We start from the raw sequence: 16,904 nt of genomic DNA, 5'->3' as shown, positions 1-16,904 counted from the left end.
CCTGACTGGGCAGTTCTCATTCCAGCGCCCTGATTGGATATGGCTCCAATCTCCCCGCCCTCAGGCCTTGAGTGACAGAAGTTGCAACCACACACTCCACGGAATGTGGCAAGAGTGACAGCCTGGGTCCTCCAGGCACTTTCAAGCGGGGCTTTCCCTGCTTGGCCTGGCACAGCCCAGGGGTCATTTTTTAACCTTGTGATGTGTAAGGTGATGTCCACTTAGAAATTATACACGCATGCACACACAGACGTACACACACAGACATATACGCGCGCGCACACACAGTCGCACGCCACGTACACAGTCTCACACACACAGAGTCACACACACAGAGTCACGCACACACATGCACAGCCCATCCTTCCTCCAGGCTCTCGAACCACCTCTCCAGAAACCCTGCCTTCGGGGCCGCAGCCCGCATGCCGACCTCAGTGGGTCCTCACAGAGCCGAGTTGGGTGCGCAGCCCTCCCTTACCCTGAGGCGCAGGTTCCCGGGAGTCGGTCGCTCATCCCCAGCGCCCTGCGGGCCTCGCACCGGCTGGGGCAGTGACCCGGGTGAGCAGCGCTGTGGTGCGGGTCACCGTTGCTGAGGACACCCTCCTCCCCCGGAAGCGGGTCCTGGGGGTCCTCGGGGCCTGGGGGGCCGGGTCCTTGACCTCTGTAAACAGTAGGTCGGTGGTGTCCACTCAGCAGGCAGCAAATACTCAGGAGTGAGCGTCCGGTCTTCGGCCTCAGCTTGGTGTCTGTAGAATGGGGGTAAGGGACTCCGGACTCGGAGCGCTGTCGGGCGCGGCGAGATGGGCTGAGAGTGTGTCTCCCTCCCCAAGCTCGCTCGGAGCTGTGAGGGGCGGGCGGCCCCAGGACCCTCGGTTCCGAGCAGCCCCCGGGGGCCCCGCCCCCCCCACCCCAGGCTGCGCTGCGCAGCCCCTGTCCCCGCCGGACCCGGCCGCAGTCGGCCAAGCCAGGGCCGGGGCGGACACCGTGGGCGTCGAGGACGAAGCCGGGCCCGCGCCCCTGGGCGACCCCCTGATCCGCGGAGCCCAGAGGGGTGGAGCTGGGTCTGGCCCCGCAGGTAGCTGGCGTCGCGGGTGGGCCAGAGCCCAGAACGCGCCCAGGAGTCCCACCTCATGGCGCTGCATGGGCTGGGGAATGGGGCTGGGGACAGCGCCAGGGCCACCCCGACGCCAGCACCCCGGCAGACCCAGGGGCCGCCTGTGGAGAGACATTGGATAGGTGCATTAAGTGATCAGAAAAGTCACCGGCTGGCTCTGTTGACGAGCAGAACGCTTTCAGAGAAGTGTATGCTCACGCAGTGCTCGGACGGCATTCGCGTAGTTTGACACTTGTCTGCTTGGGCAGATAGATGCTCACGCACGTAAGCTTGTTTTGCAGTTATGCAGGACTGTACTGTGGCTAAGCACACAGACTCTGGGTTCGCATTCCAACAGCCCTGCTATTTCCAGCTGTGTGACCATGGGGAAGTTACTTGCCTGTGCTCAGTGTCCTCTGTAAAGTCAAGATAGCGGTATCTGCCTCATGGAGTCCTTTAAGTGAGTTAATAGTGTAATATGTTTTGGTGGCATGCACACAGTCACCATCAGTAAATGTAGTCGATTATGCCTGAACCCCAGATGGGCACATGTCCTTGAAAAGTCTAAAATTCAGAACTCTGAAATCTAGCCTGTGAGATCCTGGAATCCTCCAGCAGCATTCTAACATCTCTTGGCTGCAGAATTGTATGCTGCTTCCCAGGGCTGGAAGGTGTATTTGTATTAATATAGTGTAATAATACGGCCGCGTGTCCACCTAGTTCATCCCTATAGTAGGCAAATAAGGTGATGTCAAAGCCTTGGCTGGGCCCAGCCCTGGTAACCTTCCCTTCTCTCTTTCGTGCATACTCTCTCACTCATATTCATTTCTTTTTTCTTGAACTACACACTTAAGAAGCTCCTATTGATAACCAAATTAATGTTTTTATTTTGAAAATAATTTACCCTTTTTTGTTGAAGGTATTGTAAGAACCCATTTCCAGCCTTAAGGACAATTTCTCTCCGTTCCATTTGTATTTATTTCTCTGGTTTTGGCTCTATACATTTGTGGAAATTTTACTTCCATTTTTGTGAATAATCTTTTTGTTTGTTTGTTTGTTTGTTTGAGATGGGGTCTTGCTCTGTTGCCCAGATTGGAGTGCAATGGCGTGATCTTGGCTCACTGCAGCTTCTGCCTCCCAGGTTCAAGTGATTCTCCTTCCTCAGCCTCTCAAGTAGCTGGGATTACAGGCACGCACCACCACACCTGCCTAATTTTTGTATTTTTAGTAGAGACCAGGTTTCACCATTTTGGTCAGATTGGTCTCAAACCCGTGACCTCAGGTGATCTGCCCGCCTTGGCCTTCTGAGGTGCTGGGATTATAGGTGTGAGCCACCATGCCTGGCCTGTTAATTTTATTTCAATTAAAATCTAATTTTTAAAGGTACCAATTTTTTATTCAATAAATATTTAACATATTCACTTTAAACTCTTGGGTGTTAAATCTAAAAATGTTTAATGGCTTAAAATATTGTCTTACATATTGTATGAATGAAATACTGATGACTGTGATGGTCAGATTATCTTTTGTTCATAGCTTTCTTTAAATACAATATTATTATTTTTTATTTGTTCTTATTAAAATTCATTTTGTCTTACTTAAATGTTGATAAATATAGAAGGGAGGCTTGGTTTGCTAGCTTTATGCATTCCAAAGTCAAAAGTCAAATTGCAATATTATTAACTTCATTTCTACTCAGTAACTAATTGGTCTCCCACAGTAAACGTAAGTATTAACTAACACAATTATAGTCATATTCTCCATCTTAATAATGGAGTAAAATTTGTGTTATTTATTGATTAAGTTACGGCCTTATTTTTTATATATATATATATATATTTTTTTGTTTTTGTTTTTGTTTTTGTTTTTAAATTTTTTTTTTCAAGACAGAGTTTTGCTCTGTTGCCCAGGCTGGAGTGCAGTGGCATGATCTTGGCTCACTGCAACCTCCTTCTCCCTGGTTCAAGCAATTCTCCTGCCTCAGCCTCCTGAGTAGCTGGGATTACAGGCACCTGCCACCATACCCAACTAACTTGTATTTTTAGTAGAGACAGGGTTTCACCATATTGGCCAGGATGGTATTGATCTCCTGACCTTGTGATCCTCCCACCTTGGCCTCCCAAAGTGCTAGGATTACAGGCATGAGCCACTGTACCTGGCCTATTTTATATTTTTATTTCATACTATTTCATGTCAAGTACCTAGGATATAAACTTTTGTAAACTAGTATAAAATTTTTTTAAAAAACTGTCTTTTGCTTGAGCTCAGGAGTTCAAGACCAGCCTGGGCTACATGGCAACACCCCATCTCTACCAAAACTACAAAAGTCAGTCCTGTGTGGTGGTGCATGCCTGTGGTCCCTGCTACTCAGGAGGCTGAGGCAGGAGGATCCCTCGAACCCAGGAGGCAGAGGTTGGAGTGAGCCAAGATCATCACACTGCACTGCAGAGTGGGTGACAGAGCAAGACAGTGTCTCAATAAATAAATAAATAAATGTCCAGACGGGCGAGGTGGCTTACCCCTGTAATCCCAGCACTTTGGGAGGCCAAAGTGGGCAGATCACCTGAGGTCAGCAGTTCAAGACCAGCCTGGCCAACATGGCGAAACCCTGTCTCTACTAAAAATACAAAAATTAGCTGGGTGTGATGGTGGGCACTTGTAATCCCAGCTACTTGGGAGGCTGAGGCAGGAGAATCACTTGAACCCAGGAGGCAGAGGTTGCAGTGAGCCAAAATTATGCCAATGTGCTCCAGTCTGGGCAACAAGAGCAAGACACTGTCTTAAAAAAAAAAAAGCAAAAAAAACCTCTTGATAGGTAAAGATTATGATAGTAATGTTATAGTTACAATGTTATAGTAATCAAAGAATACAGTACTACTATAGGAATTGATTTATGTAAATTAAAATAATAAAGTTGAAGGTATTAATCTGAGGTAAAAATAATTCTGTCAAAGATGCCAAGAAATTCCAATGGGGGAAATTTGTCCAACAAATAATGCTGAGAAATCAGTTTTCAACATGCAAAAATGAAGAATATATATCCACATATATTAAATGAGAGTAAGTGAATACCCACATAAAAGGAGAAAGTATTAATTATTTTTCCATAGAAAAGTTCAGTGTCAAATTGCATTAATTCTAAATTTCACCAACATTTAATAAAAATGTAATATAATTTTTTTCACAAAAACTTTCATCAATAGCAGAGATAACATTTTTCTATTAATTCACTAGCCAGGGGTACTGTGATACCAAAGCCAGACAAAAGAATCACAAGTAAAGAAGACTATGGACCAAAATTCCATATAAATATAGAATTCCTGATGAAGTTATTAAAAATGTTAGCACATGGCTGGGCATGGTGGCTCATGCCTGTAATCCCAGCACTTTGGGAGTCTGAGGCAGGGGGATCACTAGGTCAAGAGATCAAGGCCATCCTGGCCAACATGGTGAAACCTTGTCTCTACTAAAAATACAAAAATTAGCTGGGTGTGTTGGTGCTCACCTGTAGTCCCAGCTACTTGGGAGGCTGAGGCAGGAGAATCGCATGAACCTGGGACGCGGGCGGAGGTTGCAGTGAGCCGAGATAGTGCCACTGCACTCCAGTCTGGGCAACAGAGCAAGACTCCACCTCAAAAAAAAAAAAAAAAAAGACATGTTAGCACACTAAATCCAGCAACATGTAAACCTGATTACATACCATAACCAACTAATAGTTTGTCACAAATGCAGTGTTGGCTTAATATTTTAAAAATCAACTAAAATATTACAGTGTTACTTGAACAATAGAAAAAAGTGTCAATGTAAATAGACAGAAAAAGTATGACAAATCCAGCACCCATTCATGATAAAACACTCAGAAATCTATTAGAAAGGAACATGTGTGGCCGGGCGCGGTGGCTCAAGCCTGTAATCCCAGCACTTTGGGAGGCCGAGATGGGCGGATCACGAGGTCAGGAGATCGAGACCATCCTGGCGAACACAGTGAAACCCCGTCTCTACTAAGAAATACAAAAAATAGCCGGGCGAGATGGCGGGCGCCTGTAGTCCCAGCTACTCGGGAGGCTGAGGCCGGAGAATGGCGTGAACCCGGGAGGCGGAGCCTGCAGTGAGCTGAGATCCGGCCACTGCACTCCAGCCTGGGCTACAGAGCGAGACTCCGTCTCAAAAAAAAAAAAAAAAAAAAAAAGAAAGAAAGGAACATGTAAGACCTGCTAAAAAGCATCTATGAGAAATCAATAGCTGACTGGGCACGGTGGCTCACGTCTGTAATCCCAGAACTTTGGGAGGCAGAGGTGGGTGGATCACGAGGTCGGGAGTTTAAGACCAGCCTGACCAACATGGTGAAACCCCGTCTCTACTGAAAATGCAAAAATTAGCCGGGTGTGGTGGTGTGTGCCTGTATTCCCAGTTACTCAGGAGGCTGAGGCAGGAGAATCGCTTGAACCTGGGAGGTGGAGGTTACAGTGAGCCGAGATTGAGCCACTGCACTCCAGCCTAGGCGACAGAGTAAGACTCCGTCTCAAAAAAAAAAAAAAAAAGAGAAAAAAAAAGAAATCAATAGCTAACAATGTACTTAATTGTAAATAACTGCAGGGTGTATCTGTAAGTTTAAAAATGGAACAAGAATATACACTTTTTCCACTCTGTTTTTACACTGTCCTGGAAGCATTAGCCAGAAAAGTATACTAGAAAAATAAATAAAATATTCAGATTAGAAAAGAAGTAGGATACTATTTTCTTGCCACAATATTGGATTAAAAACTATGATAACTTTACCGAAAACATACTTGAGTTAATAAAAAATTTTATTAATGTCACAAAATACAAGATTAATAGACAAGGTTAAATACATCTTTTATATAACAGTAATCAACATACTGAAAATTAAAAACCACGTTTAATAATAATATCATAAAAATCATTTAGGTATGTGGGCGGCAAGCCACCCAGGTGCTGAGGCAAGAGACGGAGGGCACGAGATGTTCCAGTATAATAAAATATATAAAATAACAAGAGTTATTCTAGACATGGATTATAGATATGATGATATAGGAATATTATTAATCATTAGTTTGTAGCATTACTCTTTATTCCAATATTATAATAGTCCTTGCTCTACAATTATAACCTAGGAAAAACCAGGCTATACAGAGATAGGAGCTGAAGGGACACGGTGAGAAGTGACCAGAAGAGAGTGTGAGCCTCTGTCACGCCCAGACAGGGCCACTAGACGGCTCCTTGGTCTAGCGGTAACGCCAGCATCTGGGAAGACACCCGTTACCAAGTGGACCGTGATCTAGCTGTGGCATCAGTGCCAAGGAAAAACACCTGCTACTTAGCAGACCGGGAAAGGGAGTCTCTTTTTCCCTGGGGGAGTTTAGAGAAGACTCTGCTCCACCACCTCTTGTGGAAGGCCTGACATCAGTCAGGCCTGCCTGCGGTTATCCGGAGGCCTAACCATCTCCCTGTGATGCCGTGCTTCAGCGGTCACCCTCCTGTTTCACTTTCATGTTCCACTCTGTACACCTGGCTCCGCCCTCTAGATAGCAGTAGCAAAATTAGTGAAAGTATTAAAGTATTTGACCTTTCTGAAAATAGCATAGAAGAAATAATGACGTAAGCTGTCCTCTCTCTCTCCGCTTTGGCTACCTAACAGGGAAGGGCCCCTATCCGGTGGACATGTGACTCACGTGACCTTATCAGTCATTGGAGATGACTCACACTCTTTATCCTGATCCTTTTGCTTTGTATCCAATAAATAACAGCACAGCCAGGCATTCGGGGCCATTACTGGTCTCTGCGTATTGGTGGTAGTGGTCCCTCAGGCCCAGCTCTCTTCTTTTATCTCTTTGTCTTGTATCTTTATTTCTATGATCTCTTGTCTCTGCACACGGGGAGAAAAACCCACAGACCCTGTGGCCTGGTCCCTACATAGGTATATTTTATATATATATATTTGAAACAGAGTTTCACTTTTGTTGCCCAGGCTGGAGTGCAATTCATGATCTTGGCTCACTGCAACCTCCACCTCCCAGGTTCAAGCGATTCTTCTGCCTCAGCTTCTCAAGTAGCTGGGATTACAGGCATGCACCACCATGCTTGGCTAATTTTTTGTAGTTTTATTATAGACGGGGTTTCACCATGTTGGCCAGGCTGGTCTCAAACTCCTGACCTCAAGTGATCTGCCTGCCTCAGCCTCCCAAAGTGCTGGGATTACAGGCATGAGCCACTGCACCCAGTCTGTTATTTCTGTCTCTTCTGGCTTGTAGGGTTTCCAGTGAGAAATCTTGCAGGGGTCCATCCCGCTGACCCTGACTCTACAATGGATGAACAATGTACACTGACACAGATATTCTGCTTTGCCAGTGCAGCTGAGGGTCCAGGCTGCTTCACAGACTAACAGAGGTACTGTAGGGAGTAGCAGCAACAGCCCCAACCAGCCAGCGAAACTTACATTTATTCAGTAAAGATTAAATAACAAAACTTTAAGTAAACACCACTAGAAGGTAATTGATATTGCTGACTTCCCGAGTAGAAAGCAATTAGGCACCACCGTAGATCAAAGGTTAGTCTTAGGACTACATGAGTAAATAAGCTAGTTAGATAAACTACTCTACCTCCCTTTGTATTTACATCCTAAGTTAATAACTTAAGGTAAAGCGACCAGGCTGCCTTCAGCCAGATCTATTACCAAAGTTTTGCAAAACCCTCAGGACTTCCAAGAGGGTTTATGGCTATTACAACTAAGACTTTTTCCACCAGTCTGTCTGAACCCCTACAAGGTCTGCTCTTAGTCTGATGAGCTTTTCTTTGTAGGTGGCCTTGCCTTACTCTCTAGCTGCCCTTAAGATATTTTTCTTTCATTTTGACCTTGGAGAATCTGATGATTACGTGTCTTGGGAGTAATCTTCTCATGGAATATCTTAGTAGGGCTTTCTGCATTTCCTGCATTTGAATGTTGGCCTATCTATCTAGGTTGAGGAAGTTCTCCTGGATAACATCCTGAAATATGTTCTCCAACTTGGTTCAATTCTCCCCATTTCTTTCAGGTACCCTCATCAGTTGTATATTCAATCTCTACACAATCCCATATGTCTCCAAGGTTTCATTTATTCCTTTTTTTTTCTTTATTTGTGCCTGTCTGTCTGATTTCAGGAAGACAGTCTTCAAGCTCTGAGATGTTTTTTCCTCCACTTGATCTATTCTGCTATTAATACTTGTGATTACATTGTGAAGGTCTTGTAGTGTGTTTTGCAGCTGTATCAGGTCATTTATGTTTCTCTTCATACTGGCTATTTTGGCTGCCAGCTCCTGCATTGTTTTATCATGATTCTTAGCTTCCTTGCATGGAGTTACAGTGTGCCTATTTAGCTCAGCCAAATTTATTTGTATTCATATTATGAAGCCTACTTCTCTCATTTCAGCCATCTCAGACTCAGCTCAGTTCTGAACCCTTGCTGGAGAGGTGTTGCAGTTGGTTGGAGAAAAGGGTGCACTCTGACTTTTGAGTTTTCATCATTTTTGTGCCATTTCTCATCTTTGTGGGTGTTTGGGTGAGGGAGAAGGGACAAAATGGAGGAAGGTGAACAAGATGGCACAGTCCCGATTGCTTCCAGGTTCTTCATCACCAACTCTCCCATGCCCGGGAAAGTGCAGGACAACCAAGCATGCGCCAGGTGACATCAATCCGAAGAGATCGAAACTTACCTGGCCACGCCTATGGAGACGCCCCTATCACGCCCTTATCCCGCCCACTGCCCTCCCACTTCCAGTAACAATGCATAAAAGTCCCTGGAGGCAGGAGCCGATGTGACTTCTTCGGCCCCCGCATTGGTGGACCGGAGAACCTCACCCGAGAGCCCCAGCGCGACTTCCCTGGCCCCATACCTGAGGACTGGAGAACCTCCCCGGAGAGTGTATGCATATTTGCAATAAAAGGCTGCTGCTTTCTTATGTACTTTGGCCTCATGTTTAATTATTTAGCTCTCCTAAATTAAATTAAGACAGTGGCCTTATCTATTTCAATGTTTGAGGTTGCTGACTTTTGGATAGGGTTATTGTGGTTATTTTTTGTTGTTTGTTTTTCTTTTAACAGTCTGACCACTGTTGTGTAGGGCTGCTGTGGTTTTCTGGAGGTCTGCTCCAGACCCTAGTAACCTTGGTTTTTTCAGTATCTGGAAGTATCACCAATTAAGGCTGTGAAACAGCAAAGATGGCAGCCTGCCCCTTTCTCTGGAATCTCCATTCCAGAATGCATACTGACCTGTTGCTTGCCTGAACACACCTGTAGAAGGTGGCTGACAGCTTTGCTTTGGAGGTCTCACCCAATCAGGAGGAATGGGATCAGATGCCTACTTAAAGAAGCAGTCTGGCTGTGTTCTGGTAGAGCACCTGTGCTGTGTTGTGGATCCCTTCAGCCCTCAAGTGCTTTGGGCTATCCAAAGCCCACAGTCTGCACTAACTTACCTGCCCAAACAGCAAAAATGGTGGCCCACCCCACCCCCTGGGCACTCCATCCCAGGAAGAAATTAGAACTCTATTGGCCTTAGAACCTGGGCAGAAGTAGACGGAGGCCCTGGCTGGGAGGACCCGCCAAGGAGGAGTGAATTGGGGTCCCACTTAAAGAAGCAGTAAAGCTATGCTTCAACAAAACAGCCATGGCATGCTGGGGAACCACCTCTGCCCAAGTCTGCTTGGAATCTCCAAACCCTCAGGCTTAAATGACTTAGTCCCCCAAACAGCCAAGGTGGCAGCACACCCCTCCTCCCTGGGCATTCCATCCCAGAGAGAAATCAGAACTCTGTTCATAGAATATGGGTGGGGTGGCTGGAGGCCCCTGCTGGGGAGAACTCACACAGTGAGGGAAATGGATTGGGGTCCTGCAGGGGCCTTTGAAAACAGTATGCTGAGAATAGATAGGGCTCAAGGACAGTATCTCCAATTGAACTTTTAATGAACTCCCATAGGTGCCAAGAAGGCGGGCAGATAAGGAAGAGCATAGAAACAAGGAACTGAGTAGAAGGTTACATGTGGGAAAAGAAAGTTTGTTTTGCATTGCATTCTTTCTGCTGACGTGGGGTTTATGGAGTATAAATAAAGTGAGGCGGAGGCTCTGAGTGCGGCCACCATGTTCTCTGTGTGTCTTTGTCTTTTGTGTGTTCTTTCATTCTCCACCACCCCCGGCACGGACCCCAACAGGGTCCCATTTAAAGAAGCAATCTGGCAACATTTTGGTAAAGCAGCTGTGCCATGCTGTGGGGTCCCTTCCTCATTCAGATCATTTGGACTCTCCAAAGCCCACAGGTTGCAAGGACTTTGTCATCCAAATAGCAAATATGGCAGCCCACCCCTCACCCAGAAGCTCTGACCCATCTCAGGCAGGTGCTACACTGTCACCAGTAACTGGCTGGAATTCCAAATCAGTGGGTCTTATATTGTGAAGTGCCATGGAAGTGGGATCCACAAACTGATGCTGCTCAGCCCCAGGGATTCAACTCCCTTCCTCGGGGTATGCACTTTGCCTGAGATGCGGTCATCTTTATTGGATGTCCCAAGGCTGAAGTATGTAAAGTTCCTGGGTCTCTGTGTGCGTTCTGTGTGTGTCTGAGCAGCTGCTCTACTGAGACTCCACACAGCTTTGTGTGTGAGACCCAAGACCCTGGGTGGAGTGGGCTCACAAGGGAATCGCCTGATGCAAGGGTTGCAAAGATCTTTGGGAGAAGTGTGGTTTCCTGGGGTTGCACATTCACTCACCATTTTTCTTGGCTGAGGTGGGGGTTCCTATGGCTCTGTATCAATCCTGGGTGGGCCCCCAAAATCAATTCTTATGGTAATGCCATATTGTTTGGTTAGTATAACATTTTAGGAAAAATTAATATCAGAAATACATTTCATTTTTATTTTCAAAATTCTCATGTGTGTTTGATTTTTTTGCATGTCCATATAGAATTTAGAAAGAGCAGCTTGTCAATTTCTATGAAACTAACCGGTGCGGTGACTCACACCTGTAATCCCAACACTTTGGAGGCCGAGGCAGGTGGATCACCTGAGGTCGGGAGTTCGAGACTAGCCTGACCAACATGGAGAAACCCTGTGTCTCCTAAAAATACAAAATTAGCCAGGAATGGTGGTGCATGCTTGTAATCCCAGCTACTCAGGAGGTTGAGGTAGGAGAATTGGTTGAACCTAGGAGGCAGAGGTTGCCGTGAGCCTAGATTGCGCCATTGCACTCCAGCCTGGGCAACAGGAGCAAAACTCCATCTTAAAAAAAAAAAAAAGAAAAATAATTCACTCTGAAATTTGCATTGAATCTGTAGATACATTTGTTGGGTATTTTAATCTTAATATTTCTCATTGATAATCTTGAATACTAGATGTATCTTTAGTTTTAAAAATTTCTTTCAGCATTTTGAATAATTTTCAGTGTAAAGCATGTGTACTTGCTTTTAATATATTCTTAAATGGTTTTTATGTTATTTTTTCATAATTTAATTTTCAGTCTGTTGGTTATGTTATATAACAGTATTATTTAACCTTGTTTATTAATCTTGTATTTTGTGATATTAATAAAATTATTTATTAACTCAGGTACGTTTTTGATAAATTAGTTTTTTATATAACATTATGGCAAGAAAACAGTATTCTAATTCTTTTCTAATCTGAAGGTTTTATTTATTTATCCAGTATAGTTTTCTGGCTAATACTTCCAGTACAATGTTAAACAGAGTGGAAAAAGTGTACATTCTTGTTCCATTTTTAAACTTACAGATACAGCCTGCAATCATCTACCATTTTAAGTGTACTATTAGCTATTGATTTCTTTTAGATGCTTTTTAGCCAGTCTTACAAGTTCCTTTCTAGTAGATTTCTGAGTGTTTTATCATGAATGGGTGCTGGATCTGTTGTACTTTTTGTGTCTATTTAAATTATCACCTCTTTCTATTGTTCAGGTAACATTTTGTAATATGTTGGTTGATTTTTTTTTTTTTTTTTTTGAGACATAATCTTGCTCTGTCGCCCAGGCTGGAGTGCAGTGGCGCGATCTTTGCTCACTGCAAACTCCGTCGCCTCCCAGGTTCACGCCATTCTCCTGCCTCAGCCTCCGGAGAAGCTGGGACTATAGGCGCCCGCCACCACGCCCGGCTAATTTTTTTTTGCATTTTTAGTAGAGACGGGGTTTCACCGTGCTGGCCAGGGTGGTCTGATCTCCTGAGCTCGTGATCCCCCCGTCTCGGCCTCCCAAAGTGCTGGGATTACAGGCTTGAGCCACCGCGCCTGGCTTGAGCCTCAGCTTTTTATCTGAAAAATGGGCCTCAAGCCTCTATTTTGCACAGCTTGCAGTGAGCTGAGATCCGGCCACTGCACTCCAGCCTGGGCGACAGGGCAAGACTCAGTCTCAAAAAAAAGAAAGAAAGAAAGAAAAAAAAAAGTTCCCCAAGTCCCCATCAGACTCAGGATCCCAGCTGGCCTCACCCAGAGGATCCTGCACGGGGGCTGCAGGCGGAGCTGCCGGCCAGTCGGGAGCCGCGCCTGCACTACTCAGCCCTTGGGCAGTCTATAGGACCGGGCGCCACGGCGCAGGGGGCGGTGCCCGTAGGGGAGGCTCGGGCCACGCAGGAGTCCGGGGCGGGGCGGGGCTCGGACCTGGCCGGCTGCAGGTCCCGAGTCCTACCCTGTGGGGAGGCAGCTGAGGCTCGGCGAGAATTCGAGCGCAGCGCAGGCCTACCGGCACTGCTGGGGGACCCGGTGCACCCTCTGCAGCTGCTGGCCCGGGTGCTAAGCCCCTCACTGCCCTGGGCCCGCGGCGCCGGCCAGGCCGCTCCGTGTGCTGGGCCTTCCGAACCCGCGCCCGCCGGAACTCACACTGGCCCGCGAGCGCCCACGCAGCCCCAGTTCCGGCCCGCACCTCTCCCTCCACACCTCCCCACAAGCGGAGGGAGCCGGCTCTGGCCTCGGCCAGCCCGGAGAGGGGCTCCCACAGTGCAGTGGCGGGGCTGAAGGGCTCCTCAAGCGCCACCAGAGTGGATACCGAGGCCGAGGAGGCGCCAAGAGGGCTGTTAGCACATTGTCACCTCTCAGTGGTAAGTAATCAGTTTTACATGTTGCTGGATTTAGTTTGCTAACATTTCTAATAATTTCATCAGGAATTCTGTATTTATATGGAATTTTGGTTCATAGTCTTCTTTACTTGTGATTGTTTTGTCTGTTTTTTGTTTTGTTTTGTTTTGTTTTGAGACAGAGTCTCACTATATCGCCCAGGCTGGAGTGCAGTGACGCAGTCTTGGGTCACTGCAACCTCTGACTTCCTGGTTCAAGCAGTTCTCCTCCCAAGTAGCAGGGATGACAGGCGCGCACCACCATGCCCAGCTAATTTTTTGTATTTTTAGTAAAGACGGGGTTTTTCCATGTTAGTCAGGATGGTCCTGATCTACTGACCTCGTGATCTGCCCACCTCGGGCTCCCAAAGTGCTGGGATTACAGGCATGAGCCACTGCGCCCGGCCTTGGTATCACAGTACCCCTGGCTAATAGATTAATAGAAAAATGTTATCTCTGCTATTGCCTAAAGTTTTTGTGAAAAAATTATGTATTTATTAAATATTGGTGAAAGTTAGAATTTATGCAATTTGACACTGAGCTTTTCTATGTGAAAATAATTTAACACTTTTTTTTACTTGTTATATGACTATTCATTTACTCTATTTTATTTAATATGTATGTATGTATATCCATTATTTTTGCATGTTGAAAACTGATATCTCAGCATTATGTTTTGAACAATTTCTCTTATTGGGATTTCCTAGCATGATTAACAGAATTATGTTTACCTAAAATTAATGTGTTTATTACTATACCTTCAATTTCATTATTTTAATTTACATAATTCTATTCCTATTGTAGTACTATATTATTTGATTACTATGACATTGTAATTATAACATTGCTATCATAATTTGTGCCTATTAAGACGTTTATGTATGTATGTATTTATTATTTTCAAGACAAGTTTTTGCTCTGTCACCCAGGTTGTAGTACAGTGGCATGATCTTGGCTCACTGCAACCTCTGCCTCCTTGGTTCAAGGGACCCTCCTGCTTAGTCTCCTGAGTAGCTGGGACCACAGGCATACACCACCATTCCTGGCTGTCTGTTGTACTTTTAGTAGAGATGTGGTCTTGCCATGTAGCCCAGACTGGTCTTGAACTCCTGAGCTCGAGCAAAAGACATTTATTTTTATTTCACAGTATTTTATAAAAATTTATATCTTATGTACTTGACATGAAATAACATGAGATAAAAATATAAAATAAGGCTATAACCCAATCAATAAAAGACACAAATTTTACTCCATTATTAAGATGGAGAATATGACTATAATTGTGTTAGTTAATACTTATGTTTACTGTGGGTGACAAATGAATTACTGAATAGAAAGGAAGTTAAAATTGCAATTTGACTTTGGAATGTATAAAGCAGGAGAACAAAGCCTCCCTTCTATATTTATCAATATTTAACTAAGACAGAAAATACATTTTAATAAGAACAAATACAAAATAATATTGTCTTTAAAGAAAGCTATGAGCATAAGGTAATCTGACCATTATAGTCGTTAGTATTTTGTGCATGCAATGTGTGAGACATTATTCTAAGCCATTAAACATTTATAGGCTTAACACCTAAGAGTTTAAAGTGAATATGTTAAACATTTATTGAATAAGAAAAACTGGTACCTTTAAAAATTATATTTTTAATTGAAATATTATTGTATATATTTGTTGGGTATGATGTCATATTTTGATATGCTTATGCTGTAAAATGATTAAATTGAGCTAAGTGACAAATTATTTAGCTCACATATGATTTTTTTGTGGTGAAAACTTTTGAAATCTCCATAGCAATTTTGAAATATACATTATTATTTATTATAGTCACCATTCTGTGCAATCAATCATTAATACTTATTCTCTCATCTAAGTGAAACTTGGTATAATTTCCCTTTCTACATCCACCCCCTCTCCTAGCCACTCACATTTTCACTCTGATTAAGTTTTTATATATATATATAAAATATATATATATTTTTTTCTTTTTTTGAGACAGAGTCTCGCTTTGTCACCCAGACTGGAGTGCAGTGTGCAATCTTGGCTCACTCAACCTCTGCCTCCCAGGTTCAAGCGATTCTCCTGCCTCAGCCTCCTGAATAGCTGGGATTACAGGCACGCCAGCACTCCTGGCTAATTTTTGTATTTTTAATAGAAACGGGTTTCCCCACGTTGGTCAGGCTGATCTCAAACTCCTGACCTCGTGATCTGCCCACCTCGGCCTCCCAAAGTGCTGGGATTACAGGTGTGAGCCACCGTGCCCGACCTATTAAGTTATATTAAGGCCATTACATCAATTAACTGTTTTGGTATACAACAACTACATGAACATAAATAATGTTAAATGGCTGTATAAGAAAGTTTGACAAATTAGCCATAGAAATAAATGGGAAGAATTTTTTTTTTTTTTTTTACTTTTAATTTAAAAGTAAACTTTAATGTCGAAAATGCAAACCTGGGGAAGGCAGAAAGATCACAGACAAGGCTGTCGCTTCACACTTGGAGTGTTGCACAGTAGCTGGGCAGAAGCTCTCCTCACTTCCCAGACGGTCTGGCGGCCAGGGAGAGGCGCTTCTCACTTCCTAGACAATGGGGGCGCCAGGCAGAGGCACTCCAATGGGAAGAATTTTTAACCAGTAAACAAAAAATATTCATTAAATGAAAAGGTTTTAGGACTAAAATATGTCATTGAATTTATGAGAGCAGAAACTCAGCAGGTAGTATTTTCTAGGCAATGTAAATAACAGTCGAAGGCATCTACTAAAGTGAGTTCAACAAGTAATATCTATCTACGTAAAACTTCTATAAGATTTTAAAAATTAATTTCTGGATTAAATAGAAAATTCAAATAGAATTTGGATTCAGAAAAGTGTTCATGATGAAGCATGGTGATTGACGCCAAAACCCTGAATTTAGGTAAATAATCCTGTGAGTGTTATCTTAGTCATAGAGGAAAGTGGCATTCTGCCCATATTTAGGTATTATTCCTTTCGGTGGGGTAGTTTTCAAAATTTTGTGAAAACATAAAATCAGTTTTTCTGTATTAAAAATACACTCTAAGAATTATTGTTACTTTAGTATATTGAGGAAAAGATATATTCTAAATAACTTGAAATTTTTCATGAGATGCTGTTGTCTGCCAAAAAAATTGTGAAATATTTATCTCAGGTATGCATTGTTGATATGTTTGCTGTTTGGGAAAATATATATTCTAGAAACTTTAAATGTAGAAAGCTAAAATTCTCAGGAAATTACAATAACTTTTTTTTTTTGAGATGGAGTTTTACTCTTGTTGTCCAGGCTGGAGTGCAATGGTGCAATCTTGGCTCACTGCAACCTCTGCCTTCCGGGTTCAAGTGATTCTCCTGCCTTAGCCTACTAAGTAGCTGGGATTACAGGCATGCACCACCGTGCCTGACTAATTTTGTATTTTTAGTAGAGATGAGGTTTCTTCAGTTGGTCAGGCTGGTCTTGAACTCCCGACCTGAGGTGATCCACTCGCCTCAACCTCCCAAAGTGCTGGGATTACAGGTGTGAGCCACCGCGCCCAGCCTTTTTTTTTTTTTTTTCGAGACAGAGTCTCACTCTGTCACCCAGGCTGGAGTGCAGTGGTGCCATCTCGGCTCACTGCAACCTCCGCCTCCTGAGTTCAAGTGATTCTCCTGCCTCAGCCTCCCGAGTAGCTGGGATTACAGGCATGCGCCACCAT

At 44.1% G+C, this 16,904-nt stretch overlaps 1 protein-coding gene across 1 annotated transcript in view; it reads left to right on the top strand.

Annotated features, from left to right (window-relative positions):
• The window catches only part of ZNF721 (zinc finger protein 721), a 207,671-nt gene that overhangs the window by 145,629 nt on the left and 45,138 nt on the right, over nt 1-16,904 (top strand). The window lies entirely within an intron of this gene.

This window comes from Theropithecus gelada, chromosome 5, assembly GCF_003255815.1.
Source record: "Theropithecus gelada isolate Dixy chromosome 5, Tgel_1.0, whole genome shotgun sequence".
Classification (NCBI taxonomy): Eukaryota; Metazoa; Chordata; class Mammalia; order Primates; family Cercopithecidae; genus Theropithecus; species Theropithecus gelada.
This window is presented reverse-complemented; position numbering and strand designations above follow the sequence as displayed.